Here is a 20,999-nt window from a genome sequence, read left to right on the forward strand (position 1 = left end):
CTCCCCTCCCCCCCCCCCCCAACTCGAACTATTCCAGACTTTCTTTTTTTATTCATTCCCGTGGTGCGCAGTGCCAAAGAGTGGGTCATTTGTCACGTTTAGCGTCACTTCTTCAAGCGGCTGCGCCCATCCATTTGTCACGCTTAAAACATGCCGCAAAGTCGATAAGCTATGTTCTCAATCTTAGTTGGCTCGAGCGTCATTTTGTGACCGCGACCAGACCCTTTCTATCTTTTAGACGCCCTAACCTCCGCATTATTGCTAAATGCGGGACATGCATTCATTTGGATGCTCTCGCTTACTGATATGGGGACGTAGTAAGGAAAATAAAAGAAGGAATACGAACAACAGAACTTGTGCCATCATCACTGCGCCTTCAATTACAGCGCGAACGAACCAACAAGGACACAAAAGAAAGACGTAACACGAGACCTGTTACGTTCTTCTCCATCCATATTGGTTCGTTCGCGCTGTGAATGAAGATGCAGTTGTAGCGACTTGTCCGGCTAGCAACCGTACATCATCATTGCGACATACAAGCGTCTGTCCCGTTCTATCGAGATAAGAGAACGTTTGTGCAAACAAAGCAACAACAAAATAAAACGAAAAACAGCTGCTGCTGCAGCCGGAATCAAGGCCAGCTTATTTCGTTTTGACACCACCGCTGGGTTGCGGAACGCTGGCCGATGTCACTGAACGAGTGGTCATGACCACTCGTTCAGTGTCAAAGTAGTGCAGCTCGGATCCACGGGTTATCTTTCTTTATGTTGCCGTCCGCAGACGTCGTGTTATTTAATGAGTTTTTTCGTCGACAAAGATTCGCAAGCGTGGGCTATGAGAAAAAATTCGATTTGAATTCCACAGAAGGTTAGCTTCGAATCGCCAAATCATTGCTACTTTTTGAGCAATTCGTATTTCTTGCGAAATTTTGCAATTTTACTTGTTTATGATATAGGGATAAATTAATCCGCAGGGTAAAAAAATGCATATAAAGCGAAAAAGATTGAACAGATGGAGAGAGCGAACGCGGGAAGAGGGAAGAAGGTGGACGTATTCTCATAGCCTCACGCTTTGCATTCTGTAACGAATATAATGAATTCTCCAAGGAAGAAAAGCGTAGAAATATTGAAAGCCAAATAAAAATGCCCGCCCAAGAACTCCATACAGATGGTTTACCAGCCAAACTGAAACTTGTGTCCCCGCTGTTTATCACAGGGCTAATCCCGATAGTTCGTTAACTGACTACTTGGTAGGCTGCCGGATCCTCAGCACACAGTTTCTCCTTGCGCTCGGCTCCATGAGCCTGTTCTTGTGCCCAGGTAGCAGCAACGCCACGGCGTACGCGAGCTCGTTCCCGGTTCTGCTCGCGGCGTTGCTGATCGCAAGCTGCCTGCTCCGCAGGAGTGCGTCTGACGCGTGCCCTACCTATTTCGGAGCCGGAGAGAAAGTGCTGCGCGTGCTCTCGGCTGAGACAGAGAGCAACCACGTCACTACTGATGCAGCTAATCCAACACCACCCAGATAGCACAAGGCCTTTCCACTCTGATCCATGACGTCATGTTACGTGGCCCGACTGCCACAGAAACTATTGGGGATGCTCCTGAGTAGGCAACAGTGATTTCGACGCCACCGCTTTCATCACGCCAGCCTTGTCAATGGAAATTTTAGGCCAGGTGACGTTACGTCATGGATCGGCTAATCGCGCGCCTCCTCCTATCTCTATTTTTTTTCGCGCATGGGGTTGCGCCGGAGTTTTCACCTTACAGGCGACTGCTAGACGGAGGGACGAATTGGCTCGCCTTATACAGCTTCACTGTAAAATACACTGGATTAGAAGGACCTGAGCACTATGAAAATGCCAGACGAAACAAAGGATAGGAGAAAGTGAAAATATATTTTAGGCTGTCTTATGTCCCCGGCTTCTTACTTTGTGAGTTTTCTAGGCTTCGGAAAAAAATTATGAAACAGGAATTACAACGGTAAAAAAAAATACGGCAGTTGAGCACGAGATGGTGAACAAAAACAATGGCGGACGGAGGAACGAAAGTCCCAATTATGAAAAGACAGTTTAGGATATTTTTTTTAGCTTTTTTCGGTGCTTATGTTGCCAATCTTTTCAACCTTTAAAGAAAGCAAGCCAAGGAAGATAAAGCCTAACAATCAAAGAAGAGAAAGCCTGAGACTAGTGCAGCCTTCCGGGATCACAACTCAATGTCCAGAAGAGCTGTCTTTCTCTTTTGGGGCGCAACTTCATTGGTCATTTTTTACCGTCAATTATTGAAGTATACGCGCTACGTTTTGCCCGTATATGACACGCTATTTGCCTCCAGTTCTCTCAAAAACTGATATTTTATGTCACATTACGCACTTCCATTTCGCTTCTGTTCTTGCGCAGAGAAAAGATAAAGAAGGAAGGGAGGGTAGGTAGAATAATCAGGATGTCCTTGGTTTTATACTCTACGCACAAATTCAGAAAGATCTCTGCTGAGAGAAAAAGTTGAGAAAGTTGCGCAGTGTTGGTTCAGAACCGCAAGATGCATCCGTGGCGACGTGTACGGAACATTTAAACGAGCTACACCGAGAAAAAAAGGTAGACAGCACAACCATTATGAGAGTAGTCGAAGCTCCATCAAAAATATAAAATTACTTTCACTTCGGACAAGCAGTTTAGTATCATGAACATGAGATCAGAAAGTTTCTGCACATAGTTTGATTAAGATCACATAGATAGCATCCATAAGGTCAAGCGGGTGTACATTACGCTTTCCTAACGCAAAGCGATTCTCACAAAAAAGGCTAGATAATTTCTTTCACTTCACAAAAGAAGTATGCTGGTAGTAAACAAGAACAAAGCTTTTTCATGTGTTACACGACTGTGCTTCACCATCATGCTTTTTTTTGTTTTTCTTTTTTCATAGCCTTTTTTGTTACCACTTGGTGGCACTGGTGTTATGGGTGATTGGTTGGCACAACGCACTTAGCCATTTGTTCATGGAGCGAAAGCGTTTCTTGATGCTGCTGTGAGAAGAAACATAAGCGATAAGATATTTACATTAGCTATCTAATGCGAGCTGCAACGCAGCCAAGATGGAGGAAATGAAAATCTTGACACTCGTCGTTCTCTCGCACGCAATGTGCGGCATTGTCTTTGGCGCATTGGTCACACATATGCGACAGCATTATTGATCCAGGATTTCAAGGGACACTATAAAGACAAGTTATTGGAGCTCGATCCGTAAATTACCTGCCCTTCTACAGTACGAGTAAGTTTACTCGTAACGTAATCATATTTTTAGGCAAGAAACTGGCCCCAAGACAAAGACGGATGGTGATAATACTTCAAGTTCCTGCAATATCTCGCCTTGACGTCATGCATATGCATGGTGTCTGCTCTGGTCTAGTTAACTTTTGTTAGTAAATATGGCTTACGCCTTATTATAAATCAGTTGTAGACTGAAATTAGCAAGGTCATTTAAGTAACCCCAACGGCCGAAATATGAAAAACAAGATACTTTGATATCCGTGGCTTTACACTTAGGAGGAAGTGCCTATGAAAATAGCAAAACCGTGGTGACTGTCTCACACACTGGTAGACCCTTCAGCCACAGCATGGGGGAATGGAATTGGGGAAAGAAGAAGGGAAAGAGCTACCGCGATTGCGGCACGTGGCCTGTTTGACAGTAGGGAACATCACGGACAGAAAAAGGTACTGTTCGTCAAGCAGCGTTATATAGAGTTGGTCCATGGGGCATGTGACGTCGATGCAGGTGGCAAAGTCGACGTCCTCCACCAGTACGATGTCCTTCGCAATTTCGTACGGCGGTCGGTCTTTTTTCTTCCTCTGATGCCGTGCGTCCAATTCAACTAAAGTGTATTGCACCAGTGGAAATTACAGTGTACTCGAACACCTCCTAAGAAACCTTGCTTGTTTCTCTCGACAAAACTTTTTCTGAATGTCGACAGAAGGCTTTCAGAACAATTAAGGCAGCATTTCCAAGTGAGCGAAACGCAAGTACTCTTATGTAAAGAGATTCTACGGGTAGGTTAACAAAAACACCACACCGTCAACATTTATACGTAGCCGTCCCTTATGGCGTCTACCACAACCACAGTGCTGCTAGAGGTCCTGAACTGATTGAATGAATCAATAAATTAAATAAAAATTTACAACTAGAGTACCTGTCGAGTCTCTTGTCGTGGTTGGTGATTTTCCGCTCAGTTTCAGCAATCGAGAGACAAGAAATAACACACGTAGTATTTGCCGTTGATGCTTTCATAGCAATCTGATTGTAAAAGGCAACAGAGTCTAGAGAAAAAAAAATGACCGAGAACAAGATAGACAAGAAAGCCGGCGAACCAGAAGTTCCTGATGGACCAGCGATAAAAGCGCCGCATACAAATCAGAAAAATGTGACCTCAGAGATCCCTGCGGGCGACAGAAACCAGACGTGCAGAAACGGATTTCTTTTCTGCGGTTACTCTTTTTGTAGCAGGGCGCTACGAATGAGCAAAGCAGAATTAAATAAGCCAGGAAATCCACGGAGAAAACAAAACGAACAGCCCCGTTTTTCAGGAAGTGTGTCAGAAAGATAGACGTACGTAAGCTCCCTTTAATTTTTAGTAGGTGCCCCTTGGGGTTTTGATTCCATAGCGTGGGCTGCGCGCCAGCATGGTGGATTACCATTGCAATGAAATTATAATTATTGAACAGGAAACGCATTTTCAGCGTCCTTCTCGCCAAGCCACTACACACTGTTCTACATTGCTTTCTTTTCATCACATTATGCGTTCGCGCGTGAGATTGGTTCATAAAATAGGAGAAATCTTACGAATTTTTCTGTATCACTTCTTTCTCTTGAGGATTCCAGTTAAAATATATTGTAGGCTCAGTGTGGCAGGTAAAGAACGAACAGGAATCACACGCTTATTGCTTTCTTTTGACCCGATTGCTAGTTGACAGTTGTCAAGCGAGCACATGACACCTCTTTCCTTCTTGGTGTTTTCTTTTAAGGAAAATAAAAGAAAGATACAGTCATCCTGTCACAGTGACGGCTACTCCTTCTTGCATAGCAGAAACAGCAATATAAGAACCATATGTAGTAAGAAAACGACTAGAAACCGCGTCATAGGGCCAGAAATCCACAGCACACAGTCCTGTGTCCCCGTGAATAAATAAATATAAAAAAACAAAGGCAACTCGCACCATAATAAGTTTGTAAAAAAAAGTCATAACCGCTCACAAGCGCACAAGGATGAGCATATAAACAGGTGAAAGTACACTGAGTATTAATTTTTTCTACCCTTTTGATTTTTTCAATGCAAGGGTACCTCTGTTCGCAAGAAAAGATCGCTCGGAACACATATATAGACATACAAGGATCACACACTCTTCAATCATGCACTGTAGGTTGCGCCAACATAATCCTGCCATGCGGTCATATATGCCGCACATTGCACCATGATGACTCAATGGTTGGGCCGACAATGTCCTTGCGCCTAGCGTTACTTCACTTCTTTCTTTATATTTATGTTCCTTGGGCTGTTCTGATGGCATCACTGTGCCAACCATTGCCCAATTTTAAGCTCTCGTGTAGTCGGCGTCTAAATATTACGGACCACATAACCTAAGAGAAAGCTGGACATTTCCGCAGCCAGTGCACGCTTTCTGCTTTTCGCTTTTTTCAGTCCGTGCTACATAATGCGAAAAACGGTGTCGCGAGGTTTCAATTGAGGCGGACACGGACTGCTGGCAAATGCTGGAAAAAGCTGTCTGTACCTTCGGTACGACTGGGAGTGGTAAACCACATTGGGACGATAAAAGAAAACCAAAAATGCATAAAAGAGCAGCGCATTCATTTTACGTAACATGAGTGCGTTTACGCTAAGTCGCTGTTTATAGTTACGAAGTCATTGAGCTGGATACCAAAGTTATCGTTAGATGTCACTTCGAGGCTTTTTAGAATGTTCAGTGTTTCATGGCTTTAGAGATCGAGACAAATGTGCAGTGTGTCATTCTGCGTCCTTTTCTTGCCTGCGAAAGGCCTGATACAGGTCATCTACAACATGGCGGCAGGACACGTTTGGTCAAAGATGGAGGACTCATTGAATAATTAGGACTATGTTGTGTAGTAATCACGGGTATGTGGTGACGCATGGATTTATTGCGAGATGATTAATGGTGGCTATATCCAGTACCGTGAAACTCCGAAATCACTCGTTGCAGACTTGAGAAACTGCTTTCTACCGCAATTATGTAGTTCATTTACCTTCGCTCTCCTTACGTTTTCTTTACGGTAAGAACAGTTTTGAAGTTCGACAAGCAGAAGGCAATCTGACAGCAGTGCCAGCTCGACTTCATAGTATTTCACTTCAGCTATCGAAGGAATGATTTTGGCCGCACAAAGATTTCTATAGCCCATTCAGTCATGAAATATGACAGTGCTTTTAAGGCCTACAAATATGCGTACTTTTTTGAGACACGGTGCCAATATTTCAGAAAACACATGGGAGTTGTAGCTTGAATACTCAAGTATCTTCCGGCCAGTCATCATAATAACGAATGTTTCTTCATTACGGGCACTTGCCAAGTATAGCTAATGCTCTACATTCATAAAAAGGGCTGAAATACTTCTTGCAAGTTGATGCGCGAGCTATTATTAAGTTTAAGACCTTGTGATGGCGATGAGCAGCACGAAAAACCAGTACGAATAGAGAGCTCTTTATTGAGACACAACACTTTCATAAAACTTGGTATCTCCGCTTTTAAATTACCCTAGTTTTGAATTATTATCCGTAGTTAAGTGAATTACGACATTGGTTTTCTGGCGAGGAAATGGTCACCTTTTTATTCAGCCCCATGCTCAAGATAGTTATCTTGTCGTCGATGCTCGGAATATTGCGCCTCCATTGAAGACACAATGACTGAAAGGGCTGAACTTCGGTCTCTTGTCTGCGAATCTCGCTGTGGCTTCAAATATTCTACGTCAAATTATTTGTCGTTAAAACTTGCTGCGGGACAATAAACAATTTGCTCTTGCACCTCAGTACTTTTTCTTAGTAATCTGTGTAGAATGTATTGTATCGTAAAAGTTTAGAGTAGTCCTTGCTTTGCCCAATCATTGCCACGCTAACTGAACTAATTGAACGGAGGGAGTACCGGGTCGAGCTTGAACCACTGCCACAATATTTTTCTAACAGTACTGCAATGAGAACAAATTGGTGTTAGTTCGCTGCATGTTTCTAAGTTTTTGCTTTTTGCCCAATTCAGAAAGCAAAGCTACAACTGCAATCGGCACCTTAAAATGTCGGAGTCGTAAGTGGTCTGCAAAAACGTTTTCTACACTGAGGCTTTACTTTGACAAATCAGGCCCCTGAAAAAAAAAACGCATGATTGCTCTCCCCTAAGGCTTGAAATGCTTTCCGCAGTACGCACAGCCTTGTCAACCGTGATCTATCACAGTCGCCAGCGCACAAACCCATAGCTTCTATAGAAATGCACCGTTACTGGGCGACAACAGCGAAGAGCGGGAAAAAAGAAGAACAAGGAAAACAAGAATCTCTGAAGGAGGCTGAACGATCAGCCGGAAGGAAGAAGCCACGAAGGCATACATGGTTCCCGGAACAGCCGTGCTAGCATGCGACAACAGCCTTGGCCTGAGACAGGAGGACTGCGCCGAACACTTCCCGCAGACTCTGCATCTCACCACAGAGCACGGGGGGAAGGAGGGGGGAGGAGGGGGGGGGGCATGTGTGCTCGATTACTGTCATAAATCTCGCGTGGGCCCCGTTCAGGGTTCCAACAGAGCGGAACACCGGAGGACCGTCTCTCCTGCGCCCCCAGCAACCGAACCTTGGCGAAGTTTGTTTTTCCGGGACATTTGGCTTGCCGGCTGAGACCCCATTGCACCCAGACGTTTCCGGTATTTGCTTCCTTTGCAGGTGAAACAATTACACAGACGGGGCCCAATATGCAGGCGAGTTGGAGTGGAATGGTGAAGCCAGTATATTCGAGCCATACGGTGGCTTCTGGCATATTTTGTTCGTACGCAGTTACTGGAGTGCGAATAGTTAAGGCGAAAGCCTTGGATGGCTCCTGGGTCGAAACATCTGCTGTCTGGCGTTATGGCGCGAAAATTCAAGCGCATCAACGTGGAGATATAGCCGGTTAACCCATATCTCAGAATCAGAACCCGAGTCAGTAAAGTTTCCCCAAGGAAAAATGAACACAAGGCAAAAAGCTGCTAATTGAGCAGCTTGACGAGGCCTGGGGCCCTACAAGCAGTGGAAACAACGGCAAAACAGCAGTGTATGTCGTACACCTGTACAAGAAGGAAAAAAAGCAACGCGAGAAACAAACAAAAAAATAAAAGAAGGAAACTTCGCACCAAGCTGTGAAGAACGAGAAAAAAATACTTACATATACATACACCAATACAAATTTATTTTACACTGACATGTTATATTCACACATACACACGCAAACACCCGTAGAAGTGGCGCGCATACGCCTCTATATATACATATATGTACACCTACATATACATTCACATATACACACACACACATGACATATATACACACCATTCGAGTGCACACATGTATATCTTCAAGTTAAATTTGTTATAAAGAATGAACTGTTAAAAAAACGGAGCGCGAGAGAGAGGAAAAAAAAGTTAAATTACACAGTGCCTGCAAAATCATTGCAAACTAATCCACACAAAAGAACGCACAACGCCGAATGTAAACTACATGATATAAATCTGTTATCTATTAAGCAATTCTGTTGCGAAAGTATTCAATTAAAGCACCTTTATTTATTGCGGGGCCATCAAGTAAGGTTGTATTATCGTTCAGGGTGTAAGGTATTATATACTTTAACATTTGTTGCCCGTAATTCGTTCGAGTTTTCGGAAGACACCACTTTTCTAATCGTCGAGTGTTGACTGCCGGTACGCGTTCTTTGAGCACTGATATTCTGATAAGGAAGTTCGTCCGAAAGGTGGTTTTTGCGGTGAATAAAGAAACAATAATGTGCGGTAGGATCACATTGATGGGCAGAATTTTTAAACGAATAGAAAGCGGTTTGGAGTGTACGCAGTACTCTTCGGCTGCAACGATACGAATCGCTTTCCTTTGCAGGCTGTTTGAATCCCACCGATGGCAACGGTTGTTGTGGTCGCACCGATGGTACGACCCGTTGGGAACTCGGCGCTGACGCCCGTGGTTGCACCTGGGTCGCAAGCCCCAAGGGTAGCGTTGGCCTGGCGGCCTGGGGTACAACTGGAAGCATCCGAAGGTCCCGGCAAAGCATGAGTCGACTGGTAACAACAAAACAACTTGTTTATTTTAACATCGCAAAGAGTTGGCGGTCAGGTTGACCGAAGTAGAGAGACGGGAGAGCACTTTACTCAACAGAAGAAATCGGAGCCCTCCTTTGGCGTCCGGGGGCAGCTGCTGTTATACTCTCGCAGTTGAGGGCAAGAAGGAACCCCTCAATAGACGAGCACGTGATTGTACAATGAGATAAGGTGACGCATACTGTCGTAGCGCCGCCGGTCGGGCACAAAGACTGGGAGGAGAAGGTAACTCCTACTCTCGTAGCGCCTTCGGTCGGGCACAATGGCTGGGAGGAGAAGGAGACTTGTACTCTCGTAGCGCCTTCGGTCGGGCACAATGGCTGGGAGGAGAAGGTGACTTCTTGCTGTCGTATCGCCGCCGGTCGGGCACAATGGCACATACACTCACACACGCACATGAAGACACGTGGCATCGGAACATGCCTGGACGCGCTTGGCGGGGAGCGTAGCGGCGACGCCGAACGGGCCAAAATGTCTGCCGCTTTGTTGCAGTCGCGCCGGCTAAACCGCGCGTCGTAGGCGAAACGTAACAGACCGCCCCGCCGGGGGAAGGAGATCCCGATGGACAGGGGACTGCATCCGCTGTCCGGAGGGAGGTCGCTCGATGATGCTCATAACCGAAGTCGGGCGTCCCTCGACGTTTCTTGAGCGCAGCGCACAGAGAAGGCCTCGTTCTCTCGTTCAGGTTCGCACGGGACACTGCAAAGTGACTTCGGGAGAGTTCACATTTTTGTTCTCGTTCCCGGCAAGCGTTAGAACTACGCTGAAACTCAACCGCTCAGTCAGCAAGCACGGCACAACCCTCACTAAGCCCTATCAGGCTCTTTCCCCTTTTTATACCACTGCCTAGTTCCTTACAGTAGTCTAGCATCACTCAGAACGCGTCCACAAATTGGAAAATTGCACTAGAAAGCGTATCATCACTTTGAAACACTAAACAAAAGCAATATGTTAAAAAATCCTGCCTCAGGAAGAAAAACATCAGTAACAAACAATTTTGAGGCTGATTCCTACGTTAGGGGCTTCGACTTAAGCCATCGGCGTTACCGTTGAGACTCCCCTTTTTGTAACGCACCTCAAAGGAATATTGTTGCAAAGCGAGGCTCCAGCGCAGGAGTCGGCCATTTTTGGGAGAGATGGTCTGCAGCCATTGGAGAGGGCAGTGATCCGTCTCAATGATAAACCTCGAGCCGGCTAGATAGCATGACAATTTCTGAACGGCCCACACGAGACATGCACACTCTTTCTCGGTGGCGCTATACGCCTGCTCACGACTGGTCAGCTTACGACTAGCATACAGGACGGGGTGTTCTACTTCTCCCTTTTCCCGTTGGCACAGTACAACGCCCATGCCTCGCTCACTAGCATCGCACTGAACAACGAACCCTTTTGTATAGTCTGGCGATCGTAGCACAGGCTGGCTTGTTAGGGCACTCTTTAGGGCGCTAAAAGCTCTTTCCTTTGTCTCGTCCCAGACGACTGTTTGAGGCTCTGTCTTTCTTAGAGCTTCCGTCAGGGGAGCCGCGATATCAGAGTACCTGGGGATGTACCTCTGATAGTAGCCGGCGACACCTAAGAACGACCGAATATCGGTCTTCGTGCGCGGTTGCGGGAAGTCTCGCACAGCGCGGCCACCTTTATTTCAGAGGGGCGGCGACGACCCTGACCAATCACGTGACCGAGGTAGACAACCTCGGCCTGTGCTAATTGGCACTTAGGAGCCTTGACTGTCAAGCCCGCTTCGCGCAGGCGGGTTAGCACTGCCCGCAAGTGTGCCATATGCTCAGACCAGGATGCGGAGAATATCGCTACGTCGTCAAGATACGGTAAAGCGAATTCTTGCTGTCCCCGCAACACTTTATCCATGAGGCTTGAAAAACAGTATGGCGCGTTCTTCAAACCAAAACTCAACACTTTAGGACGGACGGACGGAAAAAACTTTAATGGAAAAAGGACCTGCGAGGTTGCCAGCCCGGGCTCAGGCCACCCGGGCATTGTGTGCGGTGAGGCATAGCCTTTCCACCGCTGCCCGGGCCCGCTGGATAGCCCATAATTGGTCGTGTAGTTCTGAGCTAGTCAGAGCGCTTAGCCATCGCTCCTCGAGAAGGTCCGGTTCTATCTTGTCCTCTACGTATACTGAACTGATCTGTGTGCACTGCCACAAGATGTGTGCCATGTCTGCGTGTTCATGTTTGCAGAGCTTGCAGCTTGCGTCTGGATATTGTGTTGAATTTATTCTGTTTAAGTGGACTGGGTTTTGGAACGTTCTGGTTTGCAATCTTCTCCAATCTGTTTCTTGCGACCTGTCGAGTTGTTTGTGGGGTTGTGGGTATGCTTCTCTTTGTTTCGTGTAGTGTGTCAGTATGTCGTGGTACGTGACCAGTCTGTCCCTGTCGTCTTTTATCGCTTCTTCGTCGTCGTCGCCTCCTCCGTCTTCTCCATCGCCTCCGCCGCAATCCTTCTCCCTTCCCCGGGGGTTGCGGGGTGTTGGGCCGTCACTGTCCGTGCCGCGGTGGGTTAGTTTTCGCGCGACTCGGTGGGCCTTCTCGTTGAGGTTGGGAGGGGCATTCATGGTAACTTCTCCCATATGTGCCGGGATCCATTTGAGGTATTTGGGTGTAATTGTGCCGTTCTTAAAGTCTTCTGCTCTGTGGTTCAGGATTTTGGCCGCCTCGGTGGAGACCCAGCCCTTTGTGAAATTCCTAATAGCCGTCTTGGAGTCGCTGATTATTGTTCTGTATTGTTGCCGACCGCTGATTATAGCCAATGCGATTGCCGTTCCTTCCGCTGCCTCCGACGATCTAGTCCTTACGGAGCCCGCAGTCACGGTCTTTCCTTTCGTGCATACGACCGCCATTGCGAAGAGGGAGTTACCTTTGTCAGCGCCGACACCACCATTGTCGTCCCTGTGTCGGGGGTACCGCGCGGCGTCTACGAAGAGCACCCCCTCCCGCGCGCCGTGGTTTTTGAGAATCGTTTTCGTGCGGCATTTTCTTCTCTCGACATTGTGCACGGGGTGCATGTTCTTCGGGATATTTTCCGTGTTGATTGCGGCTCGGACGTCTGGGTGAATCTGCATCTTGGGGCCGTTCATTCCGTGGTAGTTTATGCCGATCTTTTCCATGATTTCTCTGCCCGCCTTGGTTCCGGAGAGTCTTTCGAGTTGCGCTATTCTCTGTGCCTCTGCGATCTCCTCCAGCGTGTTATGCACTCCGAGTTGTAGTAACCTTTCGTTTCTTGTGTATCGGGGGAGACCCAGTGCTGTTCTGTACGCTTTTCTAATGAGCGCGTCGATCCTGTCTTTCTCGGCCTTGTTCCAGTGGACGAATGCCGCCACGTACGCGACGTGGCTGATCGCGAAGGCCTGAACGAGCCGCACAACGTTTATTTCTTTAATGCCCCTCCTGTTGTTGGAGACTCTCTGTATTAGCCGAATGGCCGCCGTGACTTTCTTTTCCAGGCGTGTTATAATGTCCGTGTTTGTTCCCCTGGCTTCGATCCAGAGACCCAGAACTCTAATCTTTTGGACCATGGGTATCTCCGTGCCTTTCCTCGTGGTTAATCTGATTCCCCTTTTGTGTAGTTCCGCTACGTCCCTGGACGGTTTGCCGAACCTCCTGGGGCGGTAGAGCAGCAGTTCCGATTTTTCCGGCGAGCATTCAAGTCCGGTGCCCTCTAGGTGATTTTCGATTGCCTCCACCGCCCCTTGAAGTCTGTTTTCCATATCGCCCTCGCTTGCGTCTTTCGTGGTCCAAATCGTAATGTCGTCTGCATAAATGGTGTGATTAATGCCTTCTATTCGGTCCAGTTTTTCCGATAGTCCAATCATGACGAGGTTGAAGAGCATCGGTGACACGACGGACCCTTGCGGCGTGCCAGCGCTGCCCATGTCCACCTGGATACTCTCCTCCTCGTCCAGTCTGATTCTGGCTGTTCTTCCCGTAAGGAAATTTCGGATAAAATTATACGTTCGTTCGCCCAGGCCGAGTTGCACGATTCTGTCGAGTATGGCCGTGTGCTTGACCCTGTCGAAGGCCTTCTTTAGATCAAGTCCAAGTATTGCCCTCAAGCCCCGCCCCGTGGTATCTATGACTTGCTCCTTTAGTTGTATCATGGCGTCTTGTGTAGAGAGCCCTCTTCTGAAGCCAATCGTGTTGCTGTGGTACAGGTCGTTTGACTCGAGGTAGCCGTTAACTCTACTCAGGCAAGCGTGCTCCATCACTTTACCAACGCAGGAAGTGAGAGAGATCGGCCGCATGTTCTGTATTTCTAAGGGTTTACCTGGCTTCGGTATGAGGATCACGTCGGACCTCTTCCATTCGTCGGGTATCTCGCCATTCCGCCAGCACTCGTTGATGTAGTCTGTCAAGCGGCTCGTTGCCTGGTCGTCCAGGTTCCGGAGCATCTTGTTGGTCACTTTGTCGGGGCCCGGAGCCGACTTGGTCTTGATGGTCTGCAGGACGGCCTTGATTTCTTGCTGGGAGAAATCTCTGTCGAGGTCTTCGTTGGCAGAGCCCGAGTAGTTCCGGTGTTCAACGGCTGGAGGTCTCTCAAGGTAGAGCTTGACGATTTCATCACCCATTTCACGGATGTTTCCTTTGTACTTGTGTCTGAGCTTGGTCATTTCCGCTTTCGCCGCTGTCTTCGTTCCCGACGGGTCGAGCAGGTGCTTGAGGATCTTCCACGTCTTGCCCGTGTTTATGTTGCCGTCCATGGCGTCGCATACCTCGTCCCAATCCTGATTGCATAACTGGGCGCAGTGTGCTTCGATGGTCTTGTTTAGTTCCGCGATTTTGCGCCTGAGATTTCTATTGTGTTTTTGCCCTTGCAGCCGTTTCTGGATGGATTTTTTGGCTTGTACGAGGTGCGCGAGTCTGCTGTCCATCCGCGGAGAGTGACCACCACCATTGTCGTCGTCTTCATGTTGGCGTCGAGCCTCCCAGTCGTCCCACTCCATCTCGGTCGTGGCCTTTTCTACGTCTCGTAGCAGCTCTCCGTTCCATTCCTCTATGTTTCTTATGGGTCTCTGTTCTTTTTCGTCTCTGATTTTGCGGAATTTGTCCCAGTCTACTAGCCGGAACTTATGTTTTATTCCCTTCGTGACGCGGGCCTCTCCTAGGGCTATGCTGAGTATCCTGTGATCGCTCCCCAGGTCCTCGAAGGTGTTCTCCCAGGTGATTCTCCCGGCTCTCCTGCATAGCGTTAGGTCTGGTGTGGTGTCCCTATGGGGGCCCGCACCCACTCTGGTGTGTGAGGCCGGCTCGTTGAGAAGGGTTAGGCCGGCCTTTTCTATGAGGTCGGCCAGATTTTTTCCCTTCTTGGACGAGTGTCCATATCCCCACTGCGTGTGTGGAGCGTTGAAGTCCCCTCCGATGACGAGCCTGTTGTCGCCGGCGATGGTCAACGTTTCGTTTATTAAATCTTCGAAATTGTGTGTTAGGCCCTTTTTGGACGGGCTGCTGTAGACGTTCAGGATGAAAGTGCTGCTCTCCTTCTTGCTGCGTGGCACCACTTCTATGAGGATGTGGCTAATGTCCGTAATTTTTCTCATAATTCTCGGGACGGAATGTTCCCATTGGTGAAATGAACGCCGCATACCTACTAGCCTCTTCTGTAAGTGGAACCTGCCAATAACCCCTGACAAGATCTAGGGTGGAAATAAACTGAGCGCTACTAACTTTCTCAAGGCGCTCCTCGATGTTAGGGATCGGATAAATTTGATCCTTTGTGATGGAATTAAGCCTGCGGTAGTCGACGCAAGGACGAGGTTCCTTGCCCGGTACCTCAACTAAAATCAAAGGGGAGGTATAATCACTCTCACCTGCCTCAATAACACCGAGCTGTAGCATTTTCTTTACCTCAGCCTCCATAATATCGCTCTGGCGGGGTGACACCCGATACGCCTTGGATCGTACTGGCTCTGGGGAGGTAAGTTCTATATCATGAGTAAGTACAGAAGTCCTACCAGGCCTCTCAGAGAACAGACCTTGAAACTCTTGTAAGAGCTGGTGTAGTTCGGTTTTCTGCTCACGCGACAGCGATGCTCCGCTGACTAAGTCACTAATGACTTGACCGGTGTCTTCCCTGTTCGTCACTGAGCCTAGTCCCGGAAGCTCGACCGGAAGCTCTTCAGGAACGTTTACCATCATGCACACTACTGCTTCCCTTTGTCTATAAGGTTTGAGCAGATTACAGTGGTAAACTTGCTGTGCTTTCCGCTTTCCTGGCAGACTCACCACGTAGTTAACGTCCGACAGTTTCTGAACAATTCGTGCTGGGCCCTCCCACTGCACGTCTAGTTTGTTGTTTAGCGATGTGCGCAATATCATGACCTCATCGCCCACCTCAATATGACGGGCCCTGGCGGTCCGATCATAATAAACCTTGGCCCTCTGCTGGGCCTTTGCCATTGCTTCACCTGACAACTCCTGTGCCCTTCTTAAGCGTTCGAGGAGCTTAAGCACGTACTCCACCACGACTGGGTCGTCGCCCCTGCCTTCCCACGATTCTCGAAGCATGCGAAGCGGAGACCGAAGCGAGCGACCGTACACCAGCTCAGCTGGCGAAAACCCCGTAGCTGCATGCGGCGCGGTCCTTAATGCAAACATCACCCCAGGCAGACACAGCTCCCAGTCAGTTCGATGTTCAAAACACAATGCTCTCAACACGCGCTTCATGACGGAGTGGAGCTTCTCAACGGAATTCGACTGTGGGTGGTACACTGAGCTGTGTAGCAGCTTTACCCCACACCTTTCGAGAAAAGTTGTCGTCAAAGCGCTAGTAAACACTGTGCCCTGATCTGATTGGATTTCTGCAGGAAAACCAACTCGCGCAAATATGGACAGTAGTCCATTGACTATCTCAACTGAGCTGAGTTCTTTAAGCGGCACTGCTTCAGGGAACTTTGTCGCTGGGCAGATCACAGTCAAAATGTGTCTGTACCCCGTGGCTGTTACCGGCAGAGGTCCCACTGTATCAATAACGAGCCGTCTAAAAGGCTCCGTAATGATAGGTACCAACTTCAACGGCGCCCTCGATTTGTCCCCTGGTTTGCCCACCCGCTGACAGGTGTCACATGTCCTCACGAAATGGTCTGCGTCCCGAAAACACCCTGGCCAATAGTACTCATGCAAGAGACGGTCCTTAGTTTTCTTAACTCCAAGGTGTCCGGACCACGAACCCCCATGCGTCAAGCGCAACAGATCCTGACGATAGCATTGAGGCACGATCAGCTGATCGAACTCCACTCCTCTGCGGTCTAGATACTTCCGGTACAGGACTCCACCTCTTTCCACAAAACGCGCATTTTTCCTGGCGATACCTTCCTTGACATTGCAGCGAATGTTTTCTAGGCTGCCATCCTTCTTTTGCTCGGCTGTCAAAGCCGACCGGCTGACTTTTAGCAACCTATCAAGTCCGTCTGACGTAGGCGCGATGAGCAAATCTGTAGATAGCTCTTCTAACTTTCCCTTATCGGGCATTTCCTCTCCAGTATCTGGCGCCTTCAACGCTACAGACTCAATTTTATTCAGTTCGGGCGTGCTCTGAATATCAGCTTGCTGCGCCTCTGACCCTTTTTCGTTGTTTGATAACGTCGGCCCCGCAACTACCGCCTTTGCAGCGAGCTCCCGAACCTTCGATCTGGTTAAGGCCTGAACACTAGCTTCACCAAACAAAAGCCCCTTCTCGCGCAGGAGGTGATCGGACCTGTTCGAAAATAGGTACGGGTACTGGGGGGGCAGCATAGATGACACTGCCGCCTCCGTCTCAAGCGCTCCGAAAGGTCCTTCAATAAGCACCTTTGCTACTGGCAGACACACGCTATGAGCTTCCACGGCTTGCTTGATCCATGCGCACTCGCCCGTGAACATATGGGGTTCTACGTAAGAGGGGTGAACTACATCCATCGTAGCTGCGGAATCGCGAAGCACTCGGCACTCTTTCCCGTTCACGAGGAGGTCTCGCATGTAAGGCTCGAGAAGCTTCATGTTCTCGTCAGTGCTGCCTATTGAAAAAAACACAACTTTTGGTGTTGTTTCCGGACACTGCGCCGAAAAGTGACCCGGCTTCTGGCACGTATAACAAACGCGCGCTCGCCTCATCTCGAACCGCTTCCTGCGTTTGGCTGCCGCCGTCTCCTTACGTTCTGTCGGACTGCTTTCACTCGCATCCGCACTACGCGTGTCCCCCTTTAATCTCATGGGCGTGAACTTCGGCCTCTCAAACTTCGAGCCAAATTCACCCTTTTGACCGTCCTTAGCTCCGCGAGCCCGACGCGTCACAAACTCCTCGGCTAGCTCAGCGGCTTTAGCCACCGTACAAACGTCTGGCCTATCCAAGACCCAGTACCGCACGTTCTCAGGTAACCGACTATAAAACTGTTCTAGCCCAAAACACTGCAGAACTTTATCGTGGTCACCGAACGCTTTCTCTTCTTTGAGCCACTCCTGCATGTTTGACATAAGCTTGTACGCAAACTCTGTGTATGACTCACTTCTGCTTTTCTAATTTTCCCGAAACTTCCGACGGAACGCCTCCGCTGACAGCCTGTACTTTTTTAGCAGACTCGATTTCACTTTGTCGAAATCCTCTGCCTCCTCTCTATCCAAGCGAGCGACTACGTCGGCCGCCTCGCCGGGTAACAAAGTGAGCAAGCGCTGTGGCCACGTTTCCCGAGAGAACCCCTGCTTCTCGCACGTTCGCTCAAAGTTAACCAGGAACAAACCAATGTCCTCTCCAAGCTTAAACGGCCGCATCAGGTCAGTCATTTTGAACAATACGCGTTCTCCTGCACCGTGTGCCTGACTTCCATTACGAGCGCGTTCCATCTCAATCTCGAGACGCTTCATTTCCAACGCGTGTTGACGGTCGCGCTCTTCTTTTTTCTCTTGTTGCTCTCGCTCTTTTTGTTCTTTACGTTCCCGCTCTTCTTTTTCTTTCTGTTCTTTAAGTTCGCGCTCTTCTTTTTCTTTTTGTTCTTTAATTTCGCGCTCCTGTCTTTTTGCCGTCTCCCTTTCCTCAATGGTCTCAAGGCATTCCGACAGCTCGTCATCCTCAGCTTCTAACTCAAGAATAGCCTTTAGCAGTTCTGGTTTTCTGAGTTTGTCCGAGACATCCAGACCCAACTCTCTTGCAAGCTCCAGCAATTTCGGTTTGCGCAACGACTTCAAATCCATGGCTGCTCTGAATGCTGCTTTCTCTACTGCCTAATATTGTCTTGCCGCAATCTAACCCGGCAGCAACGACAACCACAATTACCAGCTCTGTTTCTAACACTAACAAAAGCCTGGCAAAGCTCAGAAGAAGAAAGTCCCGCACTCACCAAACCTCGCAGCCAAGAGTTCAGCGCAGTCGTTCCGCTGCAGGCAACCAGTCATCACACAGGGCTCGTTGCACTGCTCCCGGATCGTTGTTGAGCTGCTCAGCATACAGTCAACTGCATCTCTTCGCTGCTGGCCTCCGTTGTCGCGATCTCACCGCTGGCAGACAGTTGTTTGAATCCCACCGATGGCAACGGTTGTTGTGGTCGCACCGATGGTACGACCCGTTGGGAACTCGGCGCTGACGCCCGTGGTTGCACCTGGGTCGCAAGCCCCAAGGGTAGCGTTGGCCTGGCGGCCTGGGGTACAACTGGAAGCATCCGAAGGTCCCGGCAAAGCATGAGTCGACTGGTAACAACAAAACAACTTGTTTATTTTAACATCGCAAAGAGTTGGCGGTCAGGTTGACCGAAGTAGAGAGACGGGAGAGCACTTTACTCAACAGAAGAAATCGGAGCCCTCCTTTGGCGTCCGGGGGCAGCTGCTTTTATACTCTCGCAGTTGAGGGCAAGAAGGAACCCCTCAATAGACGAGCACGTGATTGTACAATGAGATAAGGTGACGCATACTGTCGTAGCGCCGCCGGTCGGGCACAATGACTGGGAGGAGAAGGTAACTCCTACTCTCGTAGCGCCTTCGGTCGGGCACAATGGCTGGGAGGAGAAGGAGACTTCTACTCTCGTAGCGCCTTCGGTCGGGCACAATGGCTGGGAGGAGAAGGTGACTTCTTGCTGTCGTATCGCCGCCGGTCGGGCACAATGTCACATACACTCACACACGCACATGAAGACACGTGGCATCGGAACATGCCTGGACGCGCTTGGCGGGGAGCGTAGCGGCGACGCCGAACGGGCCAAAATGTCTGCCGCTTTGTTGCAGTCGCGCCGGCTAAACCGCGCGTCGTAGGCGAAACGTAACAAGGCTCACAATTCTATTCGGGTTAGTCGGTGATGCCAAGCCCCAAACAAGAAGATGACTGTGATTGAAACAATGAAACATATATCTGTTTTTTATTGTGCACTGGAAGAATGCCACGACACCGGGAAAGTGCTCCAACAGCTTTTGATAAACCTAGGGATACGTAATTAGTGTGCTCAGTCCATCGAAGGTGCTCGTCAAATACAACACCCAGTGTTTTATGATGGCTAACAACCTCAATAATATTATTGCCTAGGTTAATGGTTACGTTATAGTCACTATGGGACGATATATAACGCGGAGAATAACAGCTTTTGACTTAGTTGTGTTCATTTTGTGATTGTTTAATTTAGACGAACTTAAAAGGCTGTTGCGGGTATTGTTTGCTTTTGAAATTATTTCTGTAGCCGAAAGACTAGAGATAAATAGGGAAGCTTCGTCGGCATGAATTATAAATTCAGCTTCTGTCGAAATTCTTATCACATCCATTATGTAGACATTGAAAAAAAAAGGTCCTAATATGCTGCGGAAGTTGGATTCCAGTTGACATCGTGAAGGTGGAGAGTCGAACAAACCACGTTTGGTTTATTTAAGGCGAGGTAATTGAGGCACTTGAACCCACGGCCTAACTTAAAATCTTTAAATTAAATTATGGCGTTTTAAGTGCCAAAACCTCCATCTGATTATGAGGCGCGTCGTCGTTTGTGACTCCAGAAATTTGGACCACCTGGGATTCTTTAACGTGCACCTAATTCTAAGCAAACGTGTGTTTTCGCATTACACCCCCATCGAAATTCGGCCGCCTTGGCCGGGATTCAATCCCACAACCTCGTGCTTAGCAGCTCAGCGCCATAGCCAACCTAACTTGGACATATGGGCCAAGCGACCATATCACCAAGCGGGATTCCAATTGGCATCGTGAAGGTTCAGTGTCAAACCCACTACCTTCGGTTTTCATTTAGGCGAACTTAATTGAAACACAGTTATATAGGTAAAGTTAATTAGGACACTAGGACCCACGAGCTTTGCAGGGAGAAAGCAACAGGAAGTGACAGGCATTTCAATAAAAATGTCAAAGTAATTTATTCGAAGTCTCGTGAGCGCAGAGGCCTTCGCCTTGATCCTCTTTAGCGTATGCTAAAGTGACTGTCAAATTTCTGGGCAAAATATTAACGTTTATTTGTTGTTCAACGGTGGTCCTAGAGCAAGGCAGGTGTCCAGAGTGCGCATTTCCTTACCTTGACGGCCAAGAGCAGCAATTCTAAAAACTAAACGCTGTAAACCATGCGCAGTTTTGCCCGGCAGTCGCATTTCAGGAATATATCTACCTTCATTTTAACTCGCAACACAAGGATACAAAGGGGATGTCTGTACATCTGTACTACAGCGAAAGAAGCTTCTGATT

The sequence above is a fragment of the Dermacentor variabilis genome, chromosome 8 (genome assembly GCF_050947875.1).
Source record: "Dermacentor variabilis isolate Ectoservices chromosome 8, ASM5094787v1, whole genome shotgun sequence".
Taxonomy (NCBI): Eukaryota; Metazoa; Arthropoda; class Arachnida; order Ixodida; family Ixodidae; genus Dermacentor; species Dermacentor variabilis.